General features: G+C 38.2%; 1 long non-coding RNA gene across 4 annotated transcripts in view; it reads right to left on the minus strand.

Annotated features, from left to right (window-relative positions):
• LOC141498324 (uncharacterized) overlaps nt 1–26,761 on the minus strand; it is a 343,106-nt gene that overhangs the window by 77,025 nt on the left and 239,320 nt on the right. For 3 of the 4 annotated variants that reach the window (XR_012471611.1, XR_012471613.1, XR_012471607.1), the window contains one exon: nt 22,154–22,342. The exons of the other annotated variant lie outside the window; for it this stretch is intronic. This is a non-coding gene — a long non-coding RNA (uncharacterized LOC141498324). The remainder of the gene's footprint in view (nt 1–22,153; nt 22,343–26,761) is intronic. 4 annotated transcript variants of the gene reach the window in all.

Consider the following 26,761-nt stretch of genomic DNA (forward strand, 5'->3'; position numbering starts at 1 on the left):
TTCCAGTATGTTTGTCATGAAAACATGCCATGAAAACTCCATATGGTTCTTTGCTCCATAGGGTCATGAAGAGATAGAGTGGCAGACCTAAAGTCAGAAAAACTCATCTTCCTGAATTCAAATCTGACCTCAGACACTTACTGGCTATGTGACTGTGGGCAAGTCACTTAACACTATTTGCCTCAATTCCTCATTTGCAAAATGAGCTGGAAAAGGAAATGGCAAATCATACCAATATCTTTGCCAAGAAAATTCCAAATGGCATCATGAAAAGTCAGACATGTCTGAAATGACTGAACAACAACAAAAAATAGCTCTCCAAGCAATTTCAGAAAAGCAAGCTAAGATGCTTTTGTAATCCAAGTGTGGAACCACCCTGACCAAGGACCAAGCATACATTTTTCTTTCCAAATGTTTCTCTTATTCTTTCCCTTCCTCTGTGGTCAGGAACTAACACCAAAGAGCTGGAAGGGACATTCAAAGCCATTAAATCAACGCCCCCAATTTTACAGCTGATGAAATTGAGGTAAATTAAGTGACTTGCCTAAGATCACACAGTTATATATATGTCTGAGGGGTAGGACTCCCTCCTACTCCATTTGCTTGACAGCTTCTCACCGCCTCTGAGATTCTGCCAACTTCCCCATAAGCTCAAACGATTTTATTTCATACCAGAAGGGAAATGAACTCAAGAGAAGACGTTAGTTGGCTCCTAATTTGCAGGAGAACACGGCTGGCTGCCATTGATAAACCAACAAAACTCAATGAAGGGTGAAAATACACCAATGAATGCCCACAAAAGTTACTGACTCTAAAACTCATGTCAGTCTTGGATAAATCACCAGTGGAGTCATCAGAACCCCTCTTCTTTTAGGCAAATCAATAAAAATATATGTTTACGAACTGGATTTTCACCTTTATACAAACAGAAAGGACAGTATAATCCCAGAGGGAGGAAAGATCGGAAAGAGGTTATTTTTGCATGTTTTAATGTTGCTGGAAAAGGAGAGAATCATAAAATTTGGAACTGAATGAGATTTAGAAATGATTGAAGCCTACCTCTTCATTTTATGGATGAGGAAACAGACCCAGGGAGAGAAAGTCACTTGCCCAAGGGCACCCAGTAACAGAATCTGAATTTGAACACACATCTTGGGTGTGTCCTGAATGCAGGACTCTTCTGACAAACCTACATTAAATTCTAAAGTGTAATGATTTATAGAAAAGACATTTGAGTGTCCTGTTTTCTGTTAATTTGGTGGAAAACAAGTAATATGTGAATGTTCCTCCTTTCTTTGCAAAGATGGATGACCATGGGTATGGAACATGGTGTTCATTCTCAATCTTGATTGAGGTATTGTATAATTTTTCAGAACTCCTCCTTTTTTTCCTTCTTATACAAGATGACTAAGTAGCAGAATAGAAAGTAAATATTTGGAAAGTAAGATGATATAAAAACAGCAGCTATTAACACAAAATAAATCTTTAATGAACCTCTTGTGTTTAATATGACATCATTTCCCGTCTTAATGAATCTTCCTTTGTAAACTTGTTGAGAGCAGCTAAACTTTGTCTTTGTATCCCTAGTACCTGTCACATAGTAGATCTTAATAAATGCTTATTGAATTAAATTTTATTTTATCAAGGAAAGTATAAAGAAAAACCACAGATAAAATGGTCATACCTGACAGGATCTACAATACTCTGCCCCCATAGCTCCAAACTGGCTAAGAGATGAGACATGTTTTATCATTTGTTGTTCTTTTATGTGCCAGAGTTATTTTTGCTTATTAAATACCTGTACCACATTGTAAGTTTCACCAAGTATTTTAGTCTGGTTTTGGAAAAATAAGTTTTGTAGAATTTAAGTTGTTCATTGGATCAATATTTGTAAAAGTGTTTACTATGTCTCAGACACTGGGGTAAGAGCTGGGAATACAAGGAACTACCCCTCCAAAATAGATAGTGTCTGCCCTCAAAGAGTTTATATTCTAATGGGATAGAATAAAATGGAGTTTAAAAGGGAGTGGAAAAAAGCACCTACTCAAGGTTGATACAAAGATAGTCAGACAATCAGGAGTGGAACTGGGAGAGGAATGAGAGAGTCAGCATGGTTTTCCCAACATGGAAGGTCTAGGAAGAACCCATCAATGGAACAAGAGGGCAAAAGGGCAGAGCTATGTTTCAAGGTGAGAATGGTCTGGAGAGGGAGTGAAATTCAGATAGTTAGGGGCAGACCTAGGAGAGGAGCAAAGTGGCTTCTGCAAATAAGAACATGTTTTAGTTATTAGAGAAGACATATATTCTCAACACATTCAATTTTCATCAATGTATAGCATGGAAACAACGTAAAGATTATCAGACTACCTTCTGCTGGGGTGGGGTGGAGAGAGGGGAGGGAGGTTGGGGGGAATGTTGTAAAATTCAAAATATTACAAAAAATGATAGGTAGAGACTACTATTGTATATAATTGGAAACGAAAAATATTTATTAAAAAAGAAGACAAATATTAAGGAGACATGATGAATCTATATTTTGTAAATTTAAGCATAAATCCTCAATATATCATTTAGAATATCAGATTTCTCTATAGTGGGTTTTCTCAGAGCAGGACACACTTGTTTTTCTTTTTTATTGTAAAAGCCATACCCCAGACAACTGTAGAAAGTATTGCCAATGAAATCCATGCTTCTTAACATGGGTGTGCATTTAGAAGTATAAGGTTGCTTGATGCTACCACATGATAAATGACTGTCTCCGCCAAATAATCCACAGTTTTATTGCATTTTGAATAATTTTCCTAGATAAAGTTGTTGGAAGTTTTGTTTAATCTGTTTAGGGATTTATTTATGGAAGCCTTTGATCTTCTAAGAAGGTTTAAGATTCATTTAAGCTTTTTCTTCCTTATCGATGGTCACTCATAGTGGACATTTTCAAGTTAAGCCAACTGTTGGCTTATTTTGTGGATCACAGGACTTCTGCAACTAAGAAAGCCAGACCCTTATCTAATATACATGACTGAGATTAGAAAAGATGGTCATGAGTAACATGAGCTCACATTTGGATTTCCCTTTAAGGTTTACAACACTCTTGCCTTTTAACAACCCTCTGAAGTAGACCATATAAATAAATATAATTATTCATGTTTTGTAGATGAGGAAATTGTGGCTTATGTGAAGACCAGGGACCTTTACAAAAAATGAAAGTCAGGAATAAGGGAGTCTTTGAAGGTTTGGAAGCAAGGAGAATGAAAAAGTTTTAAAACAGGGATAATAATAAAGCTAGGTGGCGTAGTGGATAAAGCACCGGCCTTGGAGTCAGGAGTACCTGGGTTCAAATCCGGTCTCAGACACTTAATAATTACCTAGCTGTGTGGCCTTGGGCAAGCCACTTAACCCCATTTGCCTTACAAAAACCAAAAAAAAAAATAATAAGATCTCTAAAAAAGAGGACAGGGAAGCTAATATCTCAGAGGCTCATAGGGACCCTTGCTATCTCATTGGAACCCAAGTATGAGAAAGCTCCCTCCTTGGACTAATGCAAGTCTTGTGAGTACTGCCATGGTTCCAGTAGATTGAGCAGTTAATGGGAAGAGTCAAGTTTGGACTGACTTTCTCCTACCTTATGTGAGACTTCACAATTACCCTAGGATTTGCAAAATGCAGCTGCTAAAAGTATCCTCTTTTTTCAGGGGTTGATCTATTTTCCCTGGCCCCAAAGAGGCCATCCACCCAATTGTAGGAGGAAGGTTTTTTCAAGCATCTATGGGGGTATTGGTTCTTTTGAATGCTACCGGTTGCCAGGTGGCTTGTCTCCTTGGATCCTCCAAGTAGACAATTAATATTTTCTATAGCGCTCTTTCCAAAAGAAATTCAGATCTCTATCTGTACCACACATCCTAGTTCTTTTGTTATTTCAGGATGTTTTATTTCTCCTGTAGGCTTCAGTTTCTATTACCACCTAGATGGAAAGGATGGGGTCCATCTAATTCCCGAAATCCAAAGAATCTGACTACTTAAAAAATAAAGCTGACTGTGGTTTTAGGCAGGAATTGCCTATATGATCTGAAAAGATTTTTCTGCTATGTAGGGTAGTCAGAAATATTAGCACAGCAAGCTTCCCTTAGGTCCAGGAAAAAATTATGTCTGCCCAGGTTTGGAGCTGATAAGGTCAAGTTTAATGGTTCCTGAAAGGGTTCGGCCAGACTTCAGAACCTGAAGGAATGGGTGTCTGTAAAATGCACAGATGATGGGTGGAGAGAATTTGCCTATTGTTCGATCATATGCCCAAGAATTTGGCATCTATTCTGTGGTTCTCGGAGGGCGGTCCCAAACCCTTCCCCACTTCAATGATCAGGCCCTAAGACTTCCAGTCTTTTGAACTAGTTCCAGGATCACACGCAGAAGCTGCCCCAGAGCCAACAAGAAGTCCAAAAGAGAGAATTGTCATTTGGAAAAAGGAATGAGGAGCTCCTTAAGTTTCTCCCCACCACTCCCCAGGCTGCCGCAAGAATGGTAAACAATCAGAAAGAGCATTCCATTCCATGTCCTAAACACAGAAGTACATATGAAAACTCATAGCATGGACTCAGGATGCAGTATTAAAACAAAATCTATTTGTCCCTTCTGTGTTTTCAGTTCTATCTAGGTGAGCTCCTTTCCCACAGATGCCATGTTTTACATGTCTTCTGTGTCCTCTTCCTCATTCTCCCTTCTCCTATTTTTGCCTAACTAGTGCACAAGTTGAGCTACTAAATAAGAAACATGAGATTTGAATCCAGATCTTTTGACTTTCAAGTCAATGCTCTTTTTCTCTCAATCAGGCTTCCTGTCCTAAATATTTGTGGAGTTCCTATGATCATAGATCTAGAGCTGGGGGCAATATCAGCAATCATCTAGTACAACCCTCCTTTACAGATGTGGAAACCAAGGTCTATGGAAAGTTTCCCAAGGTCACATAGATACAGCATTCCTCTATGTTCCCTCTGCAGTTTCCAGCCACAATAGAAGATTGGATCCCAAGAGAGAAGCTAACTCCTGTTCCACTCAAGATTATATGGAGTAGGGGTGGCTAGGTGGCACAGTGGATAGAGCACCGTCCCTGGAGTCAGGAGGACCTGAGTTCAAATCTGACCTCAGACACTTAATAATTACCTAGCTGTGTGGCCTTGGGCAAGCCACTTAACTCTATTGCCTTGCCAAAAAACCTTTAATACGGAGTAATGGAGAAAATGAAGGTTTTATAGTACTGTCAGGAGCTCCCATTGCTGTGCTTCTCCACTGGTTATCAGCCAGAGTCAATTAATTTTAAGAGAGTATTTATTTAGATATGATAAGAACAAGTTGTTATGAAAGCATCTGCCCAAACCCAGACACTCTCTCCTTCATACACAAGGACCCTAGGAAGGATGAGCTAAAATTTGATGAGCACATATGTAAACTCCCAACTTCTTATTCCTGAAAGTCTTTTTCTCCCTTTGTGGACTCCTTGTGAAGATTTCCTGAGAGATACCTCTCTCCTCAGCTCTGAGGGTTACCGTCCTTATAGAATCCTAAAACTACCTTCTTCAATATGTCTCATTTGTCCTCATTGTGTCTCTCAGTTTCCAACACACACACTCCTATCAACCATTGCTGTTCCAGGGACACTGTAATCAAAGCTTATGAGAATTGTTTATCTTCCAACCTATCAAAATATACAAGATCATCACCTAGTTGGGGTGGTAGAGGTGACCTTGATCCTTGAGGCACTGAATAATTTGCTATAAAGTGAAGGGAAAGGGTGGAGATCAACAACAATATTTTTTTAAATGACAGGATCTGACTTCCTCAAATTTTTCTTTTATCATCTGAGGACTTTGAAGAATAGCTGGTTGAAGTTGAATTTGTATGACATTTTTTCACCTATTGCTACGTAATAACAGAAGCATCAGGAAGATTTCATTTTCCCTTATCCCTTGGGCTGGAAGAACCCTTGGAAATGACTGTCTATGTTTTCTAAAATGAATACATATATGCGGGGCGTCTCGCGCTCCTTCCTCCATAAATACAGAAACTCCAAACTTCCTGATTGGACAATCTACCTACAGTTTCCAATGTGCAGCTTCCTGTCCGGAATGAGCTCGGTTAGTTTTCCAAGTCAAAAACCAACAACAAGTCATAGGATTATGGATTCAGAATTGAATGGGACTTAGAGATGGTCTAGTTCAATTCTTTCAATGTATAAGTGAGGAAAAAGGCCCAGCCAAGTTAAGTGACTTCCTCAGGGTCATACAACTATTAAGTGCTTGGAGGGGGAGGATTTAGACTTGGGTCCTACTGACATCAAGTATAGTTTTCTTATTTATTGCATGAAGTTATTTCTTTTTTCTTAGTGTTTACTTATCTCTCTAGCCACTCTGTTTTGTTACCTCTTCTATTATATTGATTATATGATTTATGCACTTATTTCTATTATATAGATTACATTATTATATATTTATTTTTTTTATTTATCCACTCCTATTATAGTACAATGAATTCTCAGAGATGGAAAAACACCAAGATCACCTAATTCAACAATACGTGAGCAAGACAACCTTCTACAAGTACACCACAGTCATCCAGCCTCTACCTTAAGAACACCTGGTAGGTAGGAAGCCATTATCTCTGTTAATATATTGAGACTTCTTTGGTTAGAAAGTTTTTCTCCTTTGTCCAATTAAAATCTGCCTCAGAAACTTCTACCTGTTGCTTCTAATTGTACCATTGGGCCCAATCTGGGTAAAGGCAATCCATCTTCTACCGAACAGCCCTTAAAATATACAAAAGACTATAATAACGCCTTCCTTAGGCCTTCTGTTCCTTGCTTCAAATCAGAGTTGTTCAACACACGATGTTAGATTCAACAATTCCTGTAACGTTGACCAGAACCAGATTAAAATGCCATTGGAAAATATTTAATAAAATAAACAAGAGCATAATAAAATATAGAGCAAACTGATGATGAAGTGGATAGAGTAGCAGACCTGGAGTTAGGAAGACTGATCTTCCTGGGTTTAAATCTGGTCTCAGACATTTAGTAGCTGTGTGATCCTGGGCAAGTCACTTAACCTGTTTGCCTCGGTTTTCTCATTTATAAAATGATCTGGAGAAGAAAATGGCAAACCACTTCAGAAATCTCTACCAAGAAAATAACAAATAAGATCACAAAGAAGCAGACATGACTGAATCAACTGAACAATAATGAAAGTTCTAGAGAATCCTGAAGTAAAAGAATTTAATTATTTTATTGGTTTGTGGTATATATTGGATTAGGAAATTCAATTCTTCTTAGACTATAAACTCCATAAGGCAGGAACTCAGTTTTATACAAATCGTATAAAGTATAGCACATACTTTCTTTTGTTTGGGGATTTATATCCCCAGTTCTACACATAGTTTAGCATACAGTAAGCAAATAAACAATTCTGTTTTTTGCAAAAAAGTGAAAATAGTATTCCTTGATCTGCATTCAGACTCCAGAGTTTTTTCTCTGCATGTGGATACCTTCCACCAAGAGTCTTTTGTATTGCTGAGAAGAGTTACATCTGTCACTGCTGATCATCTCAAAATGTTAAATAATCTTCTGGTTCTTCTCACTTCCCTTTGCAGACTCACTTCCCTTTGAACTGTCAAATAAGTCTTCCCAGATTTTTCCTGAAACCATTCCCTTCATCACTTCTTACAGCCCAGTAATATTCTATCACAATTACATGCCACAAGCTATTCCACTGAGATAGCTTTCAACCATGAGATTATGGGACTCATTTAGTCTAGCTCCCTCCATCTTCCCTTACCCCCCTCCTCCAACTAGCTCCTTAAGAGAGGGTATCAGGTCCTGTACATCTTTCTTCCCCATAGCACATCACAAAAAAGTTCAGCACATGAAGGTTATTCCTAACCACTTCAAGTTAGGTTTGAGTTACCCTCAGACTCAATTTAACTTAAAAGTTCTAATTACTAGAAACTAAGTGAAAAGTTTATTTGGGTAATTTTGCAGAGAATCTGAGTCAGATGAACAGAATTGAAAATTGATTCCCATCACATGAGACACAGATCTGAAAAAAAAAATTTTAAATACCTGAAAAAGGGCAGCTAGGTGAAGCAGTGGCTAGAGCACTGGCCCTGGAGTCAGGAGGACCAGAGTTCAAATCCAGCCTCAGACACTTAATAATTGCCTAGCTGTGTGACTTTGGGTAAGTTACTTAACCCCAATGCCTTAAATTAAAAAAAAACACAGATCTGTAAAGGAGAGAAATAAATATGTCTTCCATTCTACTCTCCACCAAGATGAATTCTCCCAACTTGCTTCCCAAGAATAGAAATTGTGATAAGCATTTGACAATTCCAAGGAAATAATGCATGTATTTGGGATGTCCTTTAAATTCAAATTTTTTTTCCCTTTCAAAGTCTTCCAAAATTTTAAGAAAAAATATTAGACAAGTTGCAAAGCCTTGCCAAGGAATATACATATATGATAGGAATATCTTGATTTTACTTGTGAATAGGCTTGGGTGAGAAATAGTAAAGTATCTCAAAACAGAGACGTACCCATGGACCATATGATCAAGCAGAAGGGCTTCTTGTCCACCAGGAACCATCTTTTCAGCTTATACTGACGAGTTATCAATTGACCATCTCCTAAATTTGTGACTGTTGAAGCATTCTAAACAATATGCAATGAAACATTGAAATATAGGCCATAGCATTTATAGCTGGAAAGTACCTTAGAGCACAAAGCCTTTATTTAACAGAAAAAGAAACTAAAGCTCAGAGAAGGAAAGTGACTTTTCTAAGGTCCCAGAACTAATAAGAAGGTGAGAAAGCAAGCTAGCTTTCATTCCAGGTTCCCCCATTTAGATTAAACAGACATTTATTCGATGACTACTTATTCTACAATCTTTGACCAACTTTTGATTAGGAATGTGAAAAGAGAAGTGATCATGGATGGATGAATGGTGTGTTTTGTGTGTGTGTGTGTGTGTGTGTGTGTGTGTGTGTGTGTGTGTGCGTGTGTGTGTGTGTGCGTGCGTGTATGTGTGCGTGTGCGTGTGTGCGTGTATGTGTGTGTGTTTGTGTGTTTGTGTGTGTGTGTGTGTGTGTGTGTGTGTGATGTGGTTAGAGGTGGATATTTACTTAGAGGTAAAAAGAAAAAATAAACTGGTTGGTTAGTTGGGCTGGAGTAAAGTTGATATCTCAATAAATTCAAAGTTCTATAGTTATATAACTTAATCAGTTTGTTCTAATTTCTCAATATTCCCCATAACACAGGTATGTATAATCACAAAGATATTTGGATCATGGATTTGAAATTGCAAGGGTCTTTAATCCCTAATTCTTTTGGTTCAGTACAAATAAATTTAACTCTAACACCTAGTATGTGCAATCTTTAAGATGTTGACCTTTCTGTGCCTCAGTTTCTTCAACTGTAAAATGGAATTAGACTGTTAGAACCTTCAGTTTCCTTCAAGATTCAATTCACGTGGGCGGCTAGGTGGCTCAGTGAATAGAGCACCAGCCTTGGAGTCAGGAGTACCTGGGTTCAAAGCCATCCTGAGACACTTAATAATTACCTAGCTGTGTGGCCTTGGGCAAGCCACTTAACCCCATTGCCTTGAAAAATCTAAAAAAAAAAAAAGATTCAATTCACATATGCCTTTCCTGATTCCTCCAGTTGTTAGTTAGCCACATATCCTCTGAAATGATTTTGTACTCTCCTTTATATTTATCTATCTGTGTACCTGTCACCTCCTCCAGCAGAAAATAAGCTCTTTTTAAGGGCTGGGACAATCTCCTGTTTATATTTGTTCTCCTAGAACTTAGCTCAATGCCTAGTCTATATTTTTAAAACTTTGACACAGAGCAAGTTTCCTGCTTCCTGGTGAATATGATTCTCCACTTTGTTTTATTCCATCTGACCATTATTTTGGTCTCCTCCCTGGACCTGACTTGAGGTCCAGGTAGGACATTCCTAATAGGTGAATGCTTATTCAAATATCAAACTGAACTGGACCTGATCTCTCTTGCTTTAAGTTTTGACTAATGATGCCTCAACTTACAGATGAGGAATAAGGGATCCGAGAGAGAGATGAGGTGACTCATCAGAATAGGAAGTCCAAGCCAGATGTTTCAATTTCAGAGCTATTTCTTCCTTTCCTCTAGAACATTGTGAACATTGCATGACATACGTTATTTAAAAAAATAAAAGTCTATTAAAACTAGATTTAAAATTTTATTTTAGACTTCGAATTTATCAGAGACTCCCTAGGGTAACACAAACCCAGGGTTGAGACTCATTATACCAGAGTAGTGTCATCAACCAAGGTTCAGCTTTATTTCATTCAATTACTCACCCCCAATCATCACAGCTGATATCTGACTCACTGGTACTTCTGATACTTCTCTGGGGCATGTTAATGTAAAATTTTCCAGTTTTTGAATTGAGACAACCCTCAAGCCCTTACTATCAAAAAGTCAAGCAAAGGATGAAGGCCTGAAGCATTGTCTGTAACTTCAAGGAAACGAAGAACCCTTTTCACCAAAAGATGGGCAGTTGTACTTTGTATCGAGGGTTTAGAATTCAAGCAAAATAAGGAAGTGGGCTTGGGGGAAAGATGATAATTGTGGGTCTCAGACTTGAAACCTATCTTCCTTCTTAGCTTCACAAGCAAAGCAGAAGCTTCTCATGGCTAGGACTGTTTCAACTTAAACAAGAAATTCCCATCAGTGGCGGCCTTGGTAGCATATTAGAGGCACTTTAAAATGGTTGTTGAATTAATGATTACATGGAATTGTAATTACAATGGAATCATTTTATTAATTATTAATGATGCCCATGGATGAGCATTTGAGATTGCTGCTATTGGCTCATTAGCAATAGTTGATAAACTGGAATACTTCTCTTGACTTTTCCAAAGACAGTCAATATATTGAGCTCACCACATCATAGAAGATGTGTGAGCAGAGTTGGGAGACCCCTTTCCGTATGGGACAGGTAAGGATGGAGAGTTAATCATTTTGCTTTACTGCTTTGATTTTCTACGGTTGTCAGATTTAGGTTTAAAAATAGCAATAATCACACTTGCTTTTCTGTGGCAGGTTTGTCAATTTTTTTTTCTGAACCAAAATATCTAGATTCTGACATTCCCTGTTTAGTCAGGTTATTATTTGTTTTTTAGGAATTGGTAAAGCCAAGGTAGCTCCAAAGTGTGAGTCTTGCTCCCCAAAGAAGACTGGGGAGATTTCAGTGTTCCTCAGGCTCAAGAAGGAGATATTTAGATAAGAAGAAAGAAGCTACAGAATGGAACTATAAGAAAGAAGCTGTAAGAAAGCTATGGTAAATGGGGCTCTGGAATGATACTGGCTGATCAGGCCAATGAGATAAAAAGTTTGGAATACTGGACCTGAATTCAAGAAACATAAGTTTATCCTGCCTCTGTCACTGACTTAACCCTAACCCTAACCATGATGTTGTTGTGGTTCATTTGTTTCATTCTTCATGTCCCCATTTAGATTTTCTTGGCAAAGATAATAGAGTGATTTGCCATTTCTTTTCTAGCTCATTTTGCAGATGAGGAAACTGAGGCAAACAGGGTTAAGGAACTTGCCCAGGGTCACCCAGTTAGGAAGGGTATGAAGTTTGATTTAAACTTAGGAAAATGAGATTTCTTGAATCCAAAGCCAGTGTTCTATCCATTCACCACCAGGGAAGCAATTTTCTTGGTACTTGGGCAGGGGGTCTCTTTCTCTGTTCAATCAATCAATCAATCAATCAATCAATCGATGTATATTAAATACCAGCTATTTTCTAAGTACTATACTCACTGCTAGGGATACAAAAAAAGGAAAAGACAATCCTTGCCCTTGAGGAGCTTATAATCTAATGGAGGAAACAAAAATGGAACAGATATATACAAAACAAGCTCTATATAGGATAAATAAGATATCACTAACTGAGGGAAGGCTCTGGAAATAAGTGGGGCAGGGGAAGGCTTCCTAAAGAAGGTGAGCCTACATATATTTTGGAGGAGTAAACACTACTTTTACCCCGTGGTGTTAATGACAGTGGTAGTAGTGGTGGCACTGGAGATGGGAGTGGTGAGTGATTGTGATAGTAGAGACTATAGTAGCAATATTTTGCAGATAAGGCCTAAGGAAATCAAGTCTCTAACATAATGTCATATAATCTGGGATGATGGAAATTCCAAAAGGCAGAGGAATGAGCTAGATAGCTCTAATTCTCAGATTATATGATTCTCTGACCAGAATGTTCATCTCTCTGTTCTGAACCTATCATACTTCCCTTGCCAAAGAAATTCTGGTCCTTGGAGGAAAAAAAAAAAGATGCTTCTGTATTTGGTGGGTTATTTTCAAAGTTTAGTTAAAATTTTGCTTGTTGGATATCTTGCCATCTCTGTTTATTAAATCTGAGGCACAGGCCCAGGAGGTTAGCTATCTAGGAGAAATCAAAAGCTTAAAAAGCAGCAGTTCTATCAAAGTCCTCTGAGCTGAGTCACCAAAGGACACATTTTTTCCTTCAGATTCCCACAAGTCTATTAAGAAAAATCACATACTAAAAAGGGAATTTCTGCTCCCAGAAGTATCCTTTATACCCTTGTCTGCAAATCACAAGTCAAACCTATCTTGGCTTATTTTTAGATCAATCTCTCTGAAGATGAAGGATTTCTTTATCCTAGAATAAGGCTTCCAGGAGAGGCCTTGGTGCAACCACAGGCTTAACAACAACAAACCACCAAGGAATAGTGACTGATGCATCAGATATTAAGCAAGCAAAGTACATGTTCCAGTGAGACCCAGACGTCTGAGCAGCTCATAGGGGAACAACACCACAATCCAGATGAGATGACACATTCAAGAGGAATCATGCTCAAGATAATCCTCAAAATACTCAGTTGTTTTTAGGTCCTAAGTCTTTTAAAATGCCACTAGAACCAAAGTTTACCTGAAATCTGCACTTTTCTGGAAGGGACTGGGATGACTAAGAAGATTCAAGAGATATAATTTGCAGACAATTGAATCATTTTATTAATTTTTAATAAAAGAAAAGGATGATCATTTGACCATCCATCTCTCTCTCTCTCTCTCTCTCTCTCTCTCTCAGCTCAAAGACAATCATGGCAGTTGACTTACAGTTTAAATACCCTTCAAAGAGAGGGTGTTCAATGAGGGGCTGAGAATGACATCATCCCACCCTTGAATAGAGCTACTTATCTCTATATCCAGACTACCCCCAACTTTGGGTAATCTATTCAAAGAATTTATGTCCATTGAAGCCTGAGCAGAACACAATTACTACTCCACCAAAGTGAGATCCTGAACAAGAAAGTTAGTCCAATTTCATTATCAACCATGCCCTTCAAGAGGCTGAAATTTAGAAAAATGAGGACTTTGGGAAAAGAGGAGAACTTTGGATCTGCCCAAATCTTTGATTAGTAATAATCATTTCTTTCAGGGCCTTAGGACATAAAATCTCAGAACTGGAAGAGCCTTTAGAAGGTAAAATATCAGAGCTGGGAAGAATTTAGAACATAAGACTGTAGCTAGGGCTCTTGGAACATGGGAGGGATCTTAGAAGATACAAAGTTTGAGCCAGGAGGGACCTCAGAGAAGACCTCATCCAACCCCTCATTTCAGAGAGGAGAAAGCTGAGACCCAGAGAGAAATTACTCACTCAACAAATTTGTGGCAGGCTTGAACGATTTAATAATTTTAATAACTTAAAAATAAAAGAATTAGTACACCATGCTTTAATCCTCTTAATTAAATGGCTCTAGAATGCCATTTTTTATTGTTGAAGTTAAACTCTATCCAATTCCACAAATAGGTTACAAAGACAAATGAAAAAGAGTCCCTCCCCTCAAGGACTTCACATTCTACTGGTGGGTAAGGATGAAGGTTGGGGAGCAACTGGTATCCATCCATATGTGTAAAGGCAAAAAAGCATAATGATTTTTAGGGACTGGAAAAAGGACACTAAGAACTGAGTCAAAGAGGATGCCATGAGGAAATGACACTGGACTTTGGGTGAGAAGATACAAGTTAAGGGGGTTCCCAGTCATCTAGCATCTCTAAACCTCAATTTCCTCATCTGTAAAATGGGACCAATAAATACTTGCAGATTTTATGGGACTGTTGTCTGTTAAGTGCTCTGAAAATTATTGTGCAATATAGAAATATGAGTCATTCTTTGGATTGGATCTGAAGTGTTATATTTCATTATTATTAAATTTCTCAAAAGCTCCACATCCATTCCAGAATGGAGAGCAAAACCCTCCCCGCTATGTGATACAATCAACCATGGTAAAGAATGTCATTCGTGGATAATTTTTTATGATCATTTAAGTGTTACTGTTATTTTTATAGACCTGTGATTTCATCTGTGTAGGGAATCCTAGGGCATGTGCGTGTCTATCCATTCAGTGAAGCAACTTTGCAATACAAGAAGTTGCCTAGAAGGGAAGGAAACAAGGCATTTATTAAGGATCTGATATGTGCTAAGTTCTATGGAAAGTATTTTAAAAGTATTATCTCATTTGATTCTTACAACAACCATAGGAAACAGGTACCATTTCACAGTTGAGGATATTGAGGCAGACAGAGGTTAAATGACATACCCATGGTAATACAACCATTACATAGAAGAGATGGGACTTGAACCCAGATTTTCCAGCCACTGAGAACAGATCTCTTTCCATTGGTGTTGTTCTTGTTTTTCAGTCCTTTCAGTCATGCCCAACTTTTCATGGCCTCATTTAGGGTGTTGCTGGCAAAGACAATGGAGTGGTTCACCATTTCCTTCTCCAGTTCATTTGACAGATGAGGAAACTTAGGGAAATAAGGTTAAGTGACTTGTCTTGGGTCATCCAGTTAAATGTTTGAAGCCAGTTTTGAACATCTTTATTCATTGTGTCAGCTAGCTGCCTTCCTTTCCATTAATTTAGACTAATTTACAAGGAAAATAGCTAATTTGGTAAACTGTTTTTTAGAAACCTCATCATAGCTCACAGAATTACTGACTGGAAGGAACTTGAGAGGTCCTTCACCAAGGTATATCTGAAAGGGCTATCTTCCAATAACAATTTGACAAATAGTAATCTAACCTTCCTTAAAAGACCTCAAGTGAAAGGGAGCTCATTCATTCCCTTTGGGGGGGGGGGTCACGTCCCTTTTGTGCAGCTCTAATTGTTAGAAAGTATGTCCTTATACTAAACCAGAATATGCCTCTCCATAATGGCTAGTTTCAGCCTCATTTGACAGATTCTTTGCTGAATCTTCACCTATAATAGCTTTCATTTCTAATATGAGAGCAGCTGCTTGGATTGGAAATGTGAATGAAGTACAGAGCGTGGGACCCAAGAGATCCGGACCCATTCCCTTGCTGAAGCCTGTGATTCATCCCTTGGAATGTAAGAGTCACCCTTCTCCTTGATGTTTCCTTCAAGAATACTTAGCAAGGTGCCATATGTCCAGAGTGTATTCTATCGACACCCATCTAGTGGTGATATTGCCTGTGAGGGCAGGCACTCCCTTCCTCCAGCTTGGCATGGCATACCGTAGCCTGTAAGATCTTGATTCCAAACAGCTGGCTGGGGCCTCACAGAAGCTTTAGTGACTCAGGTCAGGGAGTAAAGTTCTGGAATCATATTTTTCCCCAAATCACACTCAATTTGCCTGATTACCTAAGAATGAATTTATTAGTCAGCTTCTAAATTCTAGTCATTTTTAGGAAGAGCAAACATTCTTCCAGATGGTTTCCAGTGACTTAGTTCAAACAGCTATCACACTCTTCAGAGCCTCCCAAACAATTGGTTCTGGCCTTATGAATCTACTCCCCACAATAGGGTCAATTTAATTTATCTAAAAATCAGAACTCCAAACCTGTACTTACACTATTTAAAAATTTTCACCAAGATAAATCAACAAGTGCTTATCAAGTGCCAATTATGTAAGCCCTGGGCAAACAAAGGAGAAAAAAACATCCTTTCCCTCAAGGAACTCACAGGTTAACATACAAATAATGCATTACAAACAAGACATATTAAGAGGTGATATGGAGATAATCAAGAGTGTTAGGATGATTGGGAAAGATTTCTTGTAGAAAGCAGCATTTTAACTGGCACTTGAAGGAAACCTGGGAAGCCAGGAGGTAGAGATGAAGAAGAGAAATGAAGGTATGGCAGATAGCCAGGGAAAATGCCAGGACATAGGACATGGAGTTGTATGAAGAACAGCAAGTTGTCCAATGTCCAATATGTGAAGGGGAAATAAAGAATAAGACAATTGGAAGGGTAGGAAGGTGGTAGGCTATAAAGAGCTTTAAAAACCAAATGAGGATGTTATACTTGATCCTGGAGGTAATAGGGAGACACAGGAATAGGGTTGCTAAGTGTTCATGAAAGAAACCACCCAGAATCACTAAGGAGATGGATGACTCTTACATTCCAAGGGATGCATCACAGGCTACAGAAGAGACTGGCTCCAGATACCTTGGGTCCATGTTCTGTTCTTCATTCACATTTCCAATCTAAACAGTTGCTTTCATATTAGAAATGAATGCTATTACAGGTGAAGACAGACTTTCAACAAAGAATCTGTCAAATAAGACTGAAACTAGACATTATGGAGAGGTATATTTTGGTCTAATGTAAGGACGTACTTTCTAACAATTAGATCTACACAAAAGGGATGGGGGTCCCTTCCAGAGAGAATAAATGAGGAGAGATGAATAGCTAAGGGAAGGTTGAACTGGAGATGGGAGATACATGAGTCAAGGAGATCAGGCAGAAATCTATCGCCGTATGATATGATCATGGGTTGCCCTAGGGAGATTGCAGTGTCAGAGAAGAGATGAGGGTATAAATGAGTGATGCTATGAAGGTAGAATTGATAGGACTTGGCACAAGAGTGGATGGATATGGGGGATGAATGAAGGACTGAGGATTGCTTTCTAGGTTGTAAAGCAGGATAATGGTGTCCTCAACAGTAATAGGAAATTTTGGAAAAGGGAAGAACCAAGGATGAAAGAGATAGTGCTTATTGTTGGATAATTTAAAAAATCCTCATGATATCTAGTTTAAGATGCCCACTTGTTCTTTGAAACTGGAAGTGTCCCATCTTAAGGTTAGATAAGTCGATCTGAGAATCACCAGTATAGAATGGCAGCTGGATTCATTTGGGTTGATGGGTCATCAAGTGAAATAGTAGAGGTGAGGGGAGATCCAAGACTCCAGGGGACACCTGTTTTTATGGGACCCGAACCAGTGAAGATCCAGCAGAGGAGATGGTAGAGGAGAATCAGAAGTATGTTATGAAAACCTAAAGAGAGTATCTAAAAGAAGAGAACAATTTAGAGTTTTAAGGGTTACAAAATGGTGAGAAAGGATGAACAGTTCTGCTCTTCCTTGTCTGCAGAAGAAATTCTAATGTCCTTATCTTGGCATTCAAGATCTAGAATCTGGTCCCAAGTTGCCTTTCCTAACTTGTTTGAGTTGCTTCCAGATCCACTGCACCCAGCACTCAAGGAAAACCAGAAAACCACACAGTTCTAGCTCTGGGGTATAAGAGTGGGGTGGTGGAAGTGGTTCCCCTCTCCTTCCCAGGAGTAGACACAAAATAGTAGTCTGTTGTCTGTAGAGAATTTTAAGACAATAACCCAACTAAAAGTAATTTCACAATGCTCAAGTAATTCTAAACAATGTCAGGGATAAAATACTTCTTCCCCTCAAAATCTTTTTATCAGTATAAATTTTAAATAATTGCCTTGTAGTGCACAGTTGGTCTCTGACATAAGTGGATTCAGTTATCAATGTTTGTTTCAAGAAGTTCAAAAACATCGGATGGGTTGAAGTTCCCTTTGAATGTAGCTTACTGCCACTCACTGTGGCATTAATATATAGGACTGTAGTTGAACACAATTGAACACCCCCACATACTTTTAAATTATATTAGTGCTATAGTGGTATATATTAATGAATGTAAACAGTAGATTTAAAATAAATAATGGAAGCACAATTATTGTTGAGAAGAAGAAACACCTAGGGCAACTAGCTGGCATAGAGAATAAAGCACTAGTTCTGGTCAGATTTCCTGAATTCAAATCCAGTCTCAGATGCCCACTAGCTATGTGAGCCTAGGCAAGTCATTTCATCCTATTTGCCTTCGTTTCCTCATCTGTAAAATATGCTGGAGAAGGAAATGGCAGACTACTTCAGTATCTTTTGCCAAGAAAACCCCAAATGGGGTTACGAAGAGTCCGACAACAACAGCAGCAACAACAAAGAAGTAGACCTTGAGTTACCTCAATTCCTTCATTCCATGTGACTCCTTAGAGGTTTCATGTGTGTTTAAAATTCAAAACAATAAAGCAATGTAAAATTAGAGGTTTCGTATTACTGTTTGGCAAGTACAAATCTTATTTAATTATGAAATTGTTTCTGGTTTTTGCAAGGCAGTGGGGTTAAGTGACTTGCTCAAGGTCACACAGCTAGGTAATTATTAAGTATCTGATTCAGGTTCTCCTGACTCCAGGGTGGGTGCTCTATCCACTGTGCCACCTAGCTGCCCCAGTTACGAAACATTTTACTGAACTTGAATATCATCTTTAAAATGGAAATTTACTTTTTAAAAAAATAGTCATTGTTTAACATCTAAAGAATGGATCAAAAAAGCAAATTGTTATATCTGTGGTAGGATTTAGCTGTCTAAACTATACCTTGTATAGCTGTTTTAGCTTTATTAAAATTCACATGTGAATAGGATTTTTATGAATCTCCATCTAACATATCCTATGCTTGATATTTCCTATTATCATATCTATAGTTCATCAAAAAGAAGTTTTTTGAAATTCAATTAATTAAATACTTTTTAATCAATTATTAAGAGGGATAGACTGACAAATGGATACCATCTATTAAACATGCATATGTGAGGACCAGTTCTGATGAAATCATCAACAAATTTATAGATGTTAAGTCTTGAAAACAGAAACTTGTTTCAGTTGTTTCTGACATTTCATGGACCCATTTGGAGTTTTCTTGGCAAAGACACTGGAATGGTTTGCCATTTCCTTCTCCATCTCATTTTACAGATGAGGAAACTGAGGTGAACAGGATTAAGTGACTTGCCAAAAGTCTCATAGCTAGTAAGACCCTGAGGCCAGATTTTTAACTCAAGTCATCCTGACACCCAGTCTGCACTCTATCCCTGTTCCATACAGTTGCCCTGAAACAGAAACTATAATATTAATAATATCATTCATTACCACCACAGACCAATATATGAAGTAAAAGTTTCTTTCCCCTTTTATTAAATATATTAATAAAATTTTAAAATGTGTGGTGGTGTTACGTTCAACTCTTTGTGACTCCATGGACCATAATACACCAGGTTTTCTGTCTATCAATCTAATTCTCTGCAGTGCCCTTTTCCTTTTGCCTTCGGTCTTTCCCAACATCAGGGTCTTTTCCAATAAATCCCGTCTTCTCATTATATAGCCAAAATATTTAAGAATTTGACCTTTCAGTGAACAGTCTGAATTAATTTCTTAAAGTATTGCCTTATTTGCTCTCCTAAAGTAACTATCCATTACTTCCCCCTGCTTTTTGGTACTGTAATAATTGTGTTAAAGTAAATTCATTTTATATAGTTTGTTGCCCATATGAATTAATTTTTAATAAAAGATATTTCCAAGAAGAATAAATTTTATATATAAATCCAATTCAATAAAGAAGAAATTTTCTCTTTTTTCTGGTCATTATTATTATTATTATTATCCATTTCATTTCAAAATTATTATTGAAAATAATTTAATCTTATAGAAGAAAGTGGAGAAAATTAAAAAAATTAGTGACTCAGTTTATCGAATTCATTAGGCATGACAGTGATTTCCAGTCATACTTTCCAAACTTGATGCCTTTGGGCTTATAATTCTCCCTGTCTGAAATGTCACCTCCTCCCCCAATCAGTGGTGTGCTGATAAATGTTTAATAACCAGTTTTCTTGGGTAGGATGGGTGGGGACAGAAATGTGCACAGAGAACCCACTTTCAAGTTTAATCAGCATTATTAACATTTTCTTTATCAGTTTCTTAAGTATAGACAATCAATAAAACAATAGATCAAGCCTTGATTTGTAGGTTTAATGCCCACATTGAAATTTTTCATCAGTATTTAGATCTGAGTTCAGCATACTCCAATCCCAACATCCTGCATTTCAATCTGTCAAAAGTATTTGAAAGTCAATATCACATAATTGTACAATGGATTGTACAAGTCAAGATTCTGGTAGCTAGGGACTTTGACAAGTCATTAACCATTCCCAGGCTCTGTTTCTTCATCAATAAAATGAGAATATTGGACTAAATGATGTCAAAGGTTTTCCTTTTTCCAAGTCTAGAACTGAATAAATTCCATTTATCATCATCATCATCATCATCATCATCGTTGTTCACATTTGTTCTGCCATATTTATGAGGCACTTTTCTCATATCAAAATAGTTTAATGAATTACCATCTATTTTCTAGATTCTGAGAGACCATCCATTGTCTCAGTGGTAGGCAGTATAGGAGAGGGATCTGAATTTGGAATCATTAGACATCGGCTTGAAATTTGACCGTGCTTCTCATTGACTGGGGGACTGTGGAAACTGATTTAAAATCTTAGTGCCTCATTTTCATCTTTCAGTAAAGAAGGTACTCATTAAGATGCATGCTTATTATTTCGGACTGTGCCACCCAAAGTCATTAAATTGTACATAATTGTAGAAATACCACTTCAAGGATTATACCTTAAAGAGAACAATAATGGAGGAAAAGGAACTATAATATACAAAAATATTTATAGTAGCTTTTTTCATAGTATCAAAAAACTGAAAACTAAAGACATGTTCAACTAACAGGGAATGGATAAACAAATTGTGATATATGAATGTAATAAAGTATCATTACACCATAAGAAATGACAAAAGAGACAGCTCCTGCAGAATCTGGGAAGACCTCTGTGAACTGATACCGGGTAAAGATAGCAGAACTGGGGTAATTTATACAATGACAACCACATTATAAAGAGAAACATCTTTGAAAGACTTAAGAACACTGACAGATGAAATGACAAGCCATGATTTCAGAAAACTGAAGATGGACCCTACCCACCTCCTGCCAGAGACATGATGAATTCACAGCACAGGAGGATACATATATTCATGAACTGGGGGGCAATGTGGGAATTTGTTTTGTTGAACTATGCATTATTGGATGTTTTCTTTTCTTTTTTCCCCCCATAATTGTTCAAGTGAGAAAGAAATGAGAGGGAGAGAAAACAAGTGCTGGCTTAATAAATTTTAAATTAAAAAAAAGTTGCTGGTGTATTTTCAAAAAGCAGACAAAGAAAAATATTTTGGCCAATGTATGTTAATTTGTTAAGGAGGGCATGATGCCTAATCTCCATAGGAGCAGATTCTACTTAGGTACATCTCTAATTATTAGGACTCTTTTCTTTACAGTATGTTTGTTCTCTCTCTCTCTCTCTCTCTCTCTCTCTCTCTCTCTCTCTCTCTCTCTCTGTTCCCCAAATAACCCTTAAAGTACCTGTATAAAATTATCCATCCCCCCCATCTTCTCTCCACAAAAATATCCTCAATTTCTTCAACAAATCTTAAAATATCAGGATCTTTAATCCTCTTTAGGCTCATATTAAGTGGTATAATAGATAGAGCACCAGGCCTGGAGTTAGACATCTTACTGAGTTCAAATCTGTCCTCATATGCTTTCTGTGTGACCCTGGGCAAGTCACTTAATCCTGTGTGCCTCAGTTCCTCTTCTGTAAAATGAACTGGAGAAGGAAATGGTAAGTCACTCCAACATCTTTGCCAAGAAAACCTCAAATGAGGTTACAAAGAATAAGACACAACTGAAATGATTCAACAAAACCAAAAGCCTCTTTATCATCTTGATCACCCTCCAATGGATATACTCTGATCAGTCATTTTCTTTTTATAAAGATGGTACCCAGAATTGACCATCATTCTCCTGACTTGGTCTTCCTTCTGGATGCCAGACCTCTCAAAGCAGTCTATGATGCTATTAACTCACCATCTGATGAAGTTTCATGAACTTACCAAGTGTCCAAGCCTGAATTTGAAGCCAGGTTCTCAGCAACAGGAAGCAAAGTGGTGCAATGGATAGAGTTCTGGGCTTGGAGTCAGAAGACTCATCTCAGACACTTACTATCTATGTAATTCTAGGCAAGTCACTTCACCCTGTTCGCCTCAGTTTCTTCAACTGTCAGATGAGCTGGAGAAGGATCTCTGCCAAGAAAACCCCAAATGGGACTATGAAGAGTCAAAAAAGACAGAAAAATGACAACAACAAAACTTCAAGGATATTAGGATTTCCAGTTTTTGAATCTGACTAATCTGATGAGCATTCTTTCCCCTTAAATACAATTTTAAATTAAGTTAAATTAAATTAATCTTAAATCTTCCCCCCCCCTTTTCCCTCTTAACTTCCTTTTATTTATCAAGACTACTACCCTTTACACAAGTCCTCTGATTTTGTGTCTCCCTCATTATCCTGGCAAAGTCAATCACTTGTCAAATCTTCTCCACTCTATTTTCACCTTTTCTAGTCTCCATATCCATTCTCTAGCTCAGGCCCTGATCACCTCTTGCCCAGACTCTTTCAATATCCTCCCTAGCACCAATCTCTTCCCTTTCCAAAGTGCTGATAAGCCTATATTGCTTCTGAATTAGGCACTGTGATTAGCCCCGAGCCTATGAATACAAGCAAAAAGAAAAACAGTCCCTGATCTCAAGGAGCTTATATTCCAATGGAGGAAGACAATACATAAAAGGGAGTCGAAAAGGGGTGAGGTATGGAAGGTGGGGGGGGGACTTGGTGATGAATTCAGGAAAATTAGAAAAAGGGATGGGAGGTAATAAAGTCTGGTCTGCACCCCCCCTCCAATGGACATCTGGAGCAGAACTCACCAATGTGGGGGGGGGGGTAACAGAGCAGAGGGATGTCTTAAGTTGTTCTATTCAATACATTCTCAAAGAATAAATCTAACCCCAATATTCTCATTCTTAAGAAGCCTTGGGGAAGCTAGGTGGCATAGTGGATAAAGCACCGGCCTTGGAGTCAGGAGTACCTGGGTTCAAATCTGGTCTCAGACACTTAATAATTACCTAGCTGTGTGGCCTTGGGCAAGCCACTTAACCCCATTTACCTTACCAAAAAAGCAACTAAAAAAAAAGAAGCCTTAGTGAGGGGCAGTTAGATGGTACAGTGGATAGAGCATCAGCCCTGGAGTCAGGAGTACCTGAGTTCAAATCCAACCTCACACATTTAATGATTGCATAGCTGCGTGACCTTGGGCAAGTCACTTAATCCCATTGCCTTAAATTTTAAAAAAGGTAAGAAAAAGAAGCCCTGTTACCTCTAGAATAGAAAATCAGCTTCTCTGGCATTTAAAGGCCTTCACTATTTGATTCTAACCTATCTTTCCAGGTCAATAGCATCTTCTTTCACCTCATGCCCTCTGATTCTAATATTTATTTTTCCAACTACATGCAATTGTAGCTTTCAGTGATCATTTTTTTTTTTACTAGGTTTCAGTTTTACATTTTTCTCCTTCTCCCATCTCCCTAATAGAAAGCAATCTAATATTGGCTATATATGCTAAACATAGATCCATATTAATCATGTTGTGAAAGAAGAATCAAATCAAAACAGAAAAAATATCTAAGACAACTTTTAAGAATGTCAGCTTTGTCTTGCAATTAAACTCCAGAGTTCCCTCTCTGAAGCTGCACGGTATTTTCCATCACAAGTCTTTTAGAATTGTCTTTGTTATCATGCTTTTGAAATAAACAAGTTCATCATAGTTGATCATCCCCCAGTGTTGGTTAGTGTGTACCATGTTTTCCTGGTTTTGTTTACCTCTCTCAATATCAATTCATGCAATTCTTTCCAGTCTATTCTGAAATTCTGACCCTCTTGATTTCTTATAGAACAAAAGTGTTCTTTTACATCCATATACCATAATTTTTTCAGCCATTCTCCAATTGATGGACTTCCCATCAGTTTCTAATTTTTGCCACTACAAAAAGAGCTGCTATGAATATTTTTGTACATGTGGTATTTTTACCTTTTTTGGTGATCTCTTAAGAATACAGACCTAATAGTGGGGTTGCTAGATCAAAGGGTATGATCGTTTTATTGGTCTTTGGGTATAATTCCAAATTGCTCTCCAGAAAGGTTGGATCCATTCACAACTCCACCAATAATGCATTAATGGCCCAATTTTCCCACATTTCCTCCAACTTTGATCGTGTTCCATTTTAGTCATGTTGATCAATCTGATAGGTGTGAAGTGGTACCTCAGAGTTGTTTTAATTCCAATTCTAGTCAAATGTCTTTATAAGGACTCCCTCATACCTGAAATGCCTTCCATCATTTCCACCTCCTGGAATTCCTAGTTAAAAGATTTTTAAAACACAGCTCAAGTGGCCCCCCTATAAGAAAACTTTCCTGATTCCTCAAATTGCTAATGCCTCCTAACCCTAACCCCAAAATCCCTTTATTTTTTTTACGTATTTCGTATTCATTTATTTATCTATCTCTATCTCCATATCTTGTCCTCTGTTCCCAGAGGAAGAAAGTAAGCTTCTTGAAGTCAGGAACTTTTCCAATTTGGTTTGTGCTTTCCTAGCGCTCAATAGTAGCACTGTGCTTGACAGTCACTTAACAACAACGACGACGACAACAATAATAATAATAATATAGCGAGTATTTCTGTAATACTCACGGTATGACATATACCATCATAATTATTTACTATTATTATGTCCTTTGACTCTTACAGCAACCTTAGAGAGAGGTGCTATTATTGTCCTTATTCTATACATGGGAAAATTGACGCAGGTAGAGAGTCAATGAATAGTCCAGTTGTCATATAAGTATCTGAGACCAAATTTGAACTCAGGTCTTTCTGACTCCAAATCTTGCATTCTATCCACTGCACTGCATGGCTACCATAATTTAAGAAATGCTTGTTGAAGAAGAAGATGCCATGACAATCACATGATTTAGATTTGAGTGAGGGGTACTGTGCTAAGTCACTAGCCTCACTTTGCCCTCTAGCGGAGTCCAGGGACCAGATATGGATCAGGATGACCGGATGTGAAGCGATTAGGGTAAAGTGACTTGCCCAAGGTCACATAGCTAGTAAGTGGTAAGTGTCTGAGGCTGAATTCAAATTATCATCCTCCAGTCAAGGCCAGTGCTCTAGCCACTGTGCCATCTAGCTGCCTGAAGGATGCTATCATACTGAACAGGCAGAATATTAAGATGTTTAAGGCAGGATGTCCTAAGTCAGGTGCAATGAATGGGATTTTATCAGTGTCTGCTGCTTGATGCTTTCTGTTTTCCTAAGTTTCCAAAATGAAAAGTATTAGGAAACTTTTGTTGTGAAATTTCAGTTATGTCTAACTCTCTATGACCTCATCAGGAGTTTTCTTGGTAGAGACTCTGGAGTGGTTTGCCACGCTCATTTGACAGATGAGGAAACGGAGTCAAAGAGGGTGAAGTGACTCGTCCAAGGTCACATAGTAAGGGTCTGAAGACAGATTTGAGCTTAGGTCCTCCTGACTCCAGAGCCAGCATTCCATTGACTGTACCACCTAGCTGTTCAACAACAGCAGAGAGTTACCTACAGATAATGTTGTCCATTCATTGCCCATTAGACAGCCTCAGAAAGTAGCATATCCTATCTGGAAAGTAGATCTAAGGAATGTAGGCAGACAAGTCTGGGGCTGAGGCTGTGATGGAGAAAGTGCAAAAACAGAGGGGTGGATAAGAGGGTAAACAGAGGTGAATCCCAGCAGCCAGTGAGCTTTCCCCCAAAGGGAAAAATTCAGTTGAATGAATTAAATAGGCTTTTGTTCCTTTTTTGTTTTTGCCTATTCCACAAAGGATTTTTCTTAACTTGGGATTTCTAACTGCTTTCTGATATAGCCCAAGAAAGTAATATTGATTATTCACTCTAGGCTTTTCTTTCCTTCCTTCCTTCCTTCCTTCCTTCCTTCCTTCCTTCCTTCCTTCCTTCCTCTCCCTTTCTTATTTTATATCTTTCCTTCCTTTTCTTTTTCCCCTCTTTCCCTTTCTCTCCCCCCTTTCCCTTTTCCCCCTCCTTTTTTCTTGCTTTTTTTCCTTTCTTGCTCTCCCTTTTTAAAGGAATGTATAAACAACCTGAGTTTTAAATATGAGCTGCCAAACTTTCCACATCAGAAATGTCTCATACTTCACGCAAATATTGGTGTCCTTAACTTACAGGGAACAGTCTAACCTTTCGAATAATCTTACCCAAATATGTCATCAAAACCTCTCTCCCTCTCTCAACTCCCTCCATCTCCTTCTGTCTGCCTGTTTCTCTATGTATCTTTCCTTCTCTTCTTTCTCTATCTCTCTCTCTCTCCCCTCCCCCTCTTCTCCTCCTCTTCCTCCTTCTCCCCCTCCCTTCTACCCTCATAAACTTAGCCTGAGAAACCTGGGGACTAGCAGACTGGAAGCTCTTACTCATCATCCTGCCTCTCCACTAATGCAGAGAAAAAAGAGAAATGAGCTTTCCTTCCACAGCCCACTAATGGGCAGTAAATCTGCCCCAGTGGGTTCCACTGACATTGGCCTCCATCCTCCCACAGAACTGGACATGGAAGTACTAACAG

The sequence above is a fragment of the Macrotis lagotis genome, chromosome 1 (genome assembly GCF_037893015.1).
Source record: "Macrotis lagotis isolate mMagLag1 chromosome 1, bilby.v1.9.chrom.fasta, whole genome shotgun sequence".
In the NCBI taxonomy this organism is placed as follows: domain Eukaryota; kingdom Metazoa; phylum Chordata; class Mammalia; order Peramelemorphia; family Peramelidae; genus Macrotis; species Macrotis lagotis.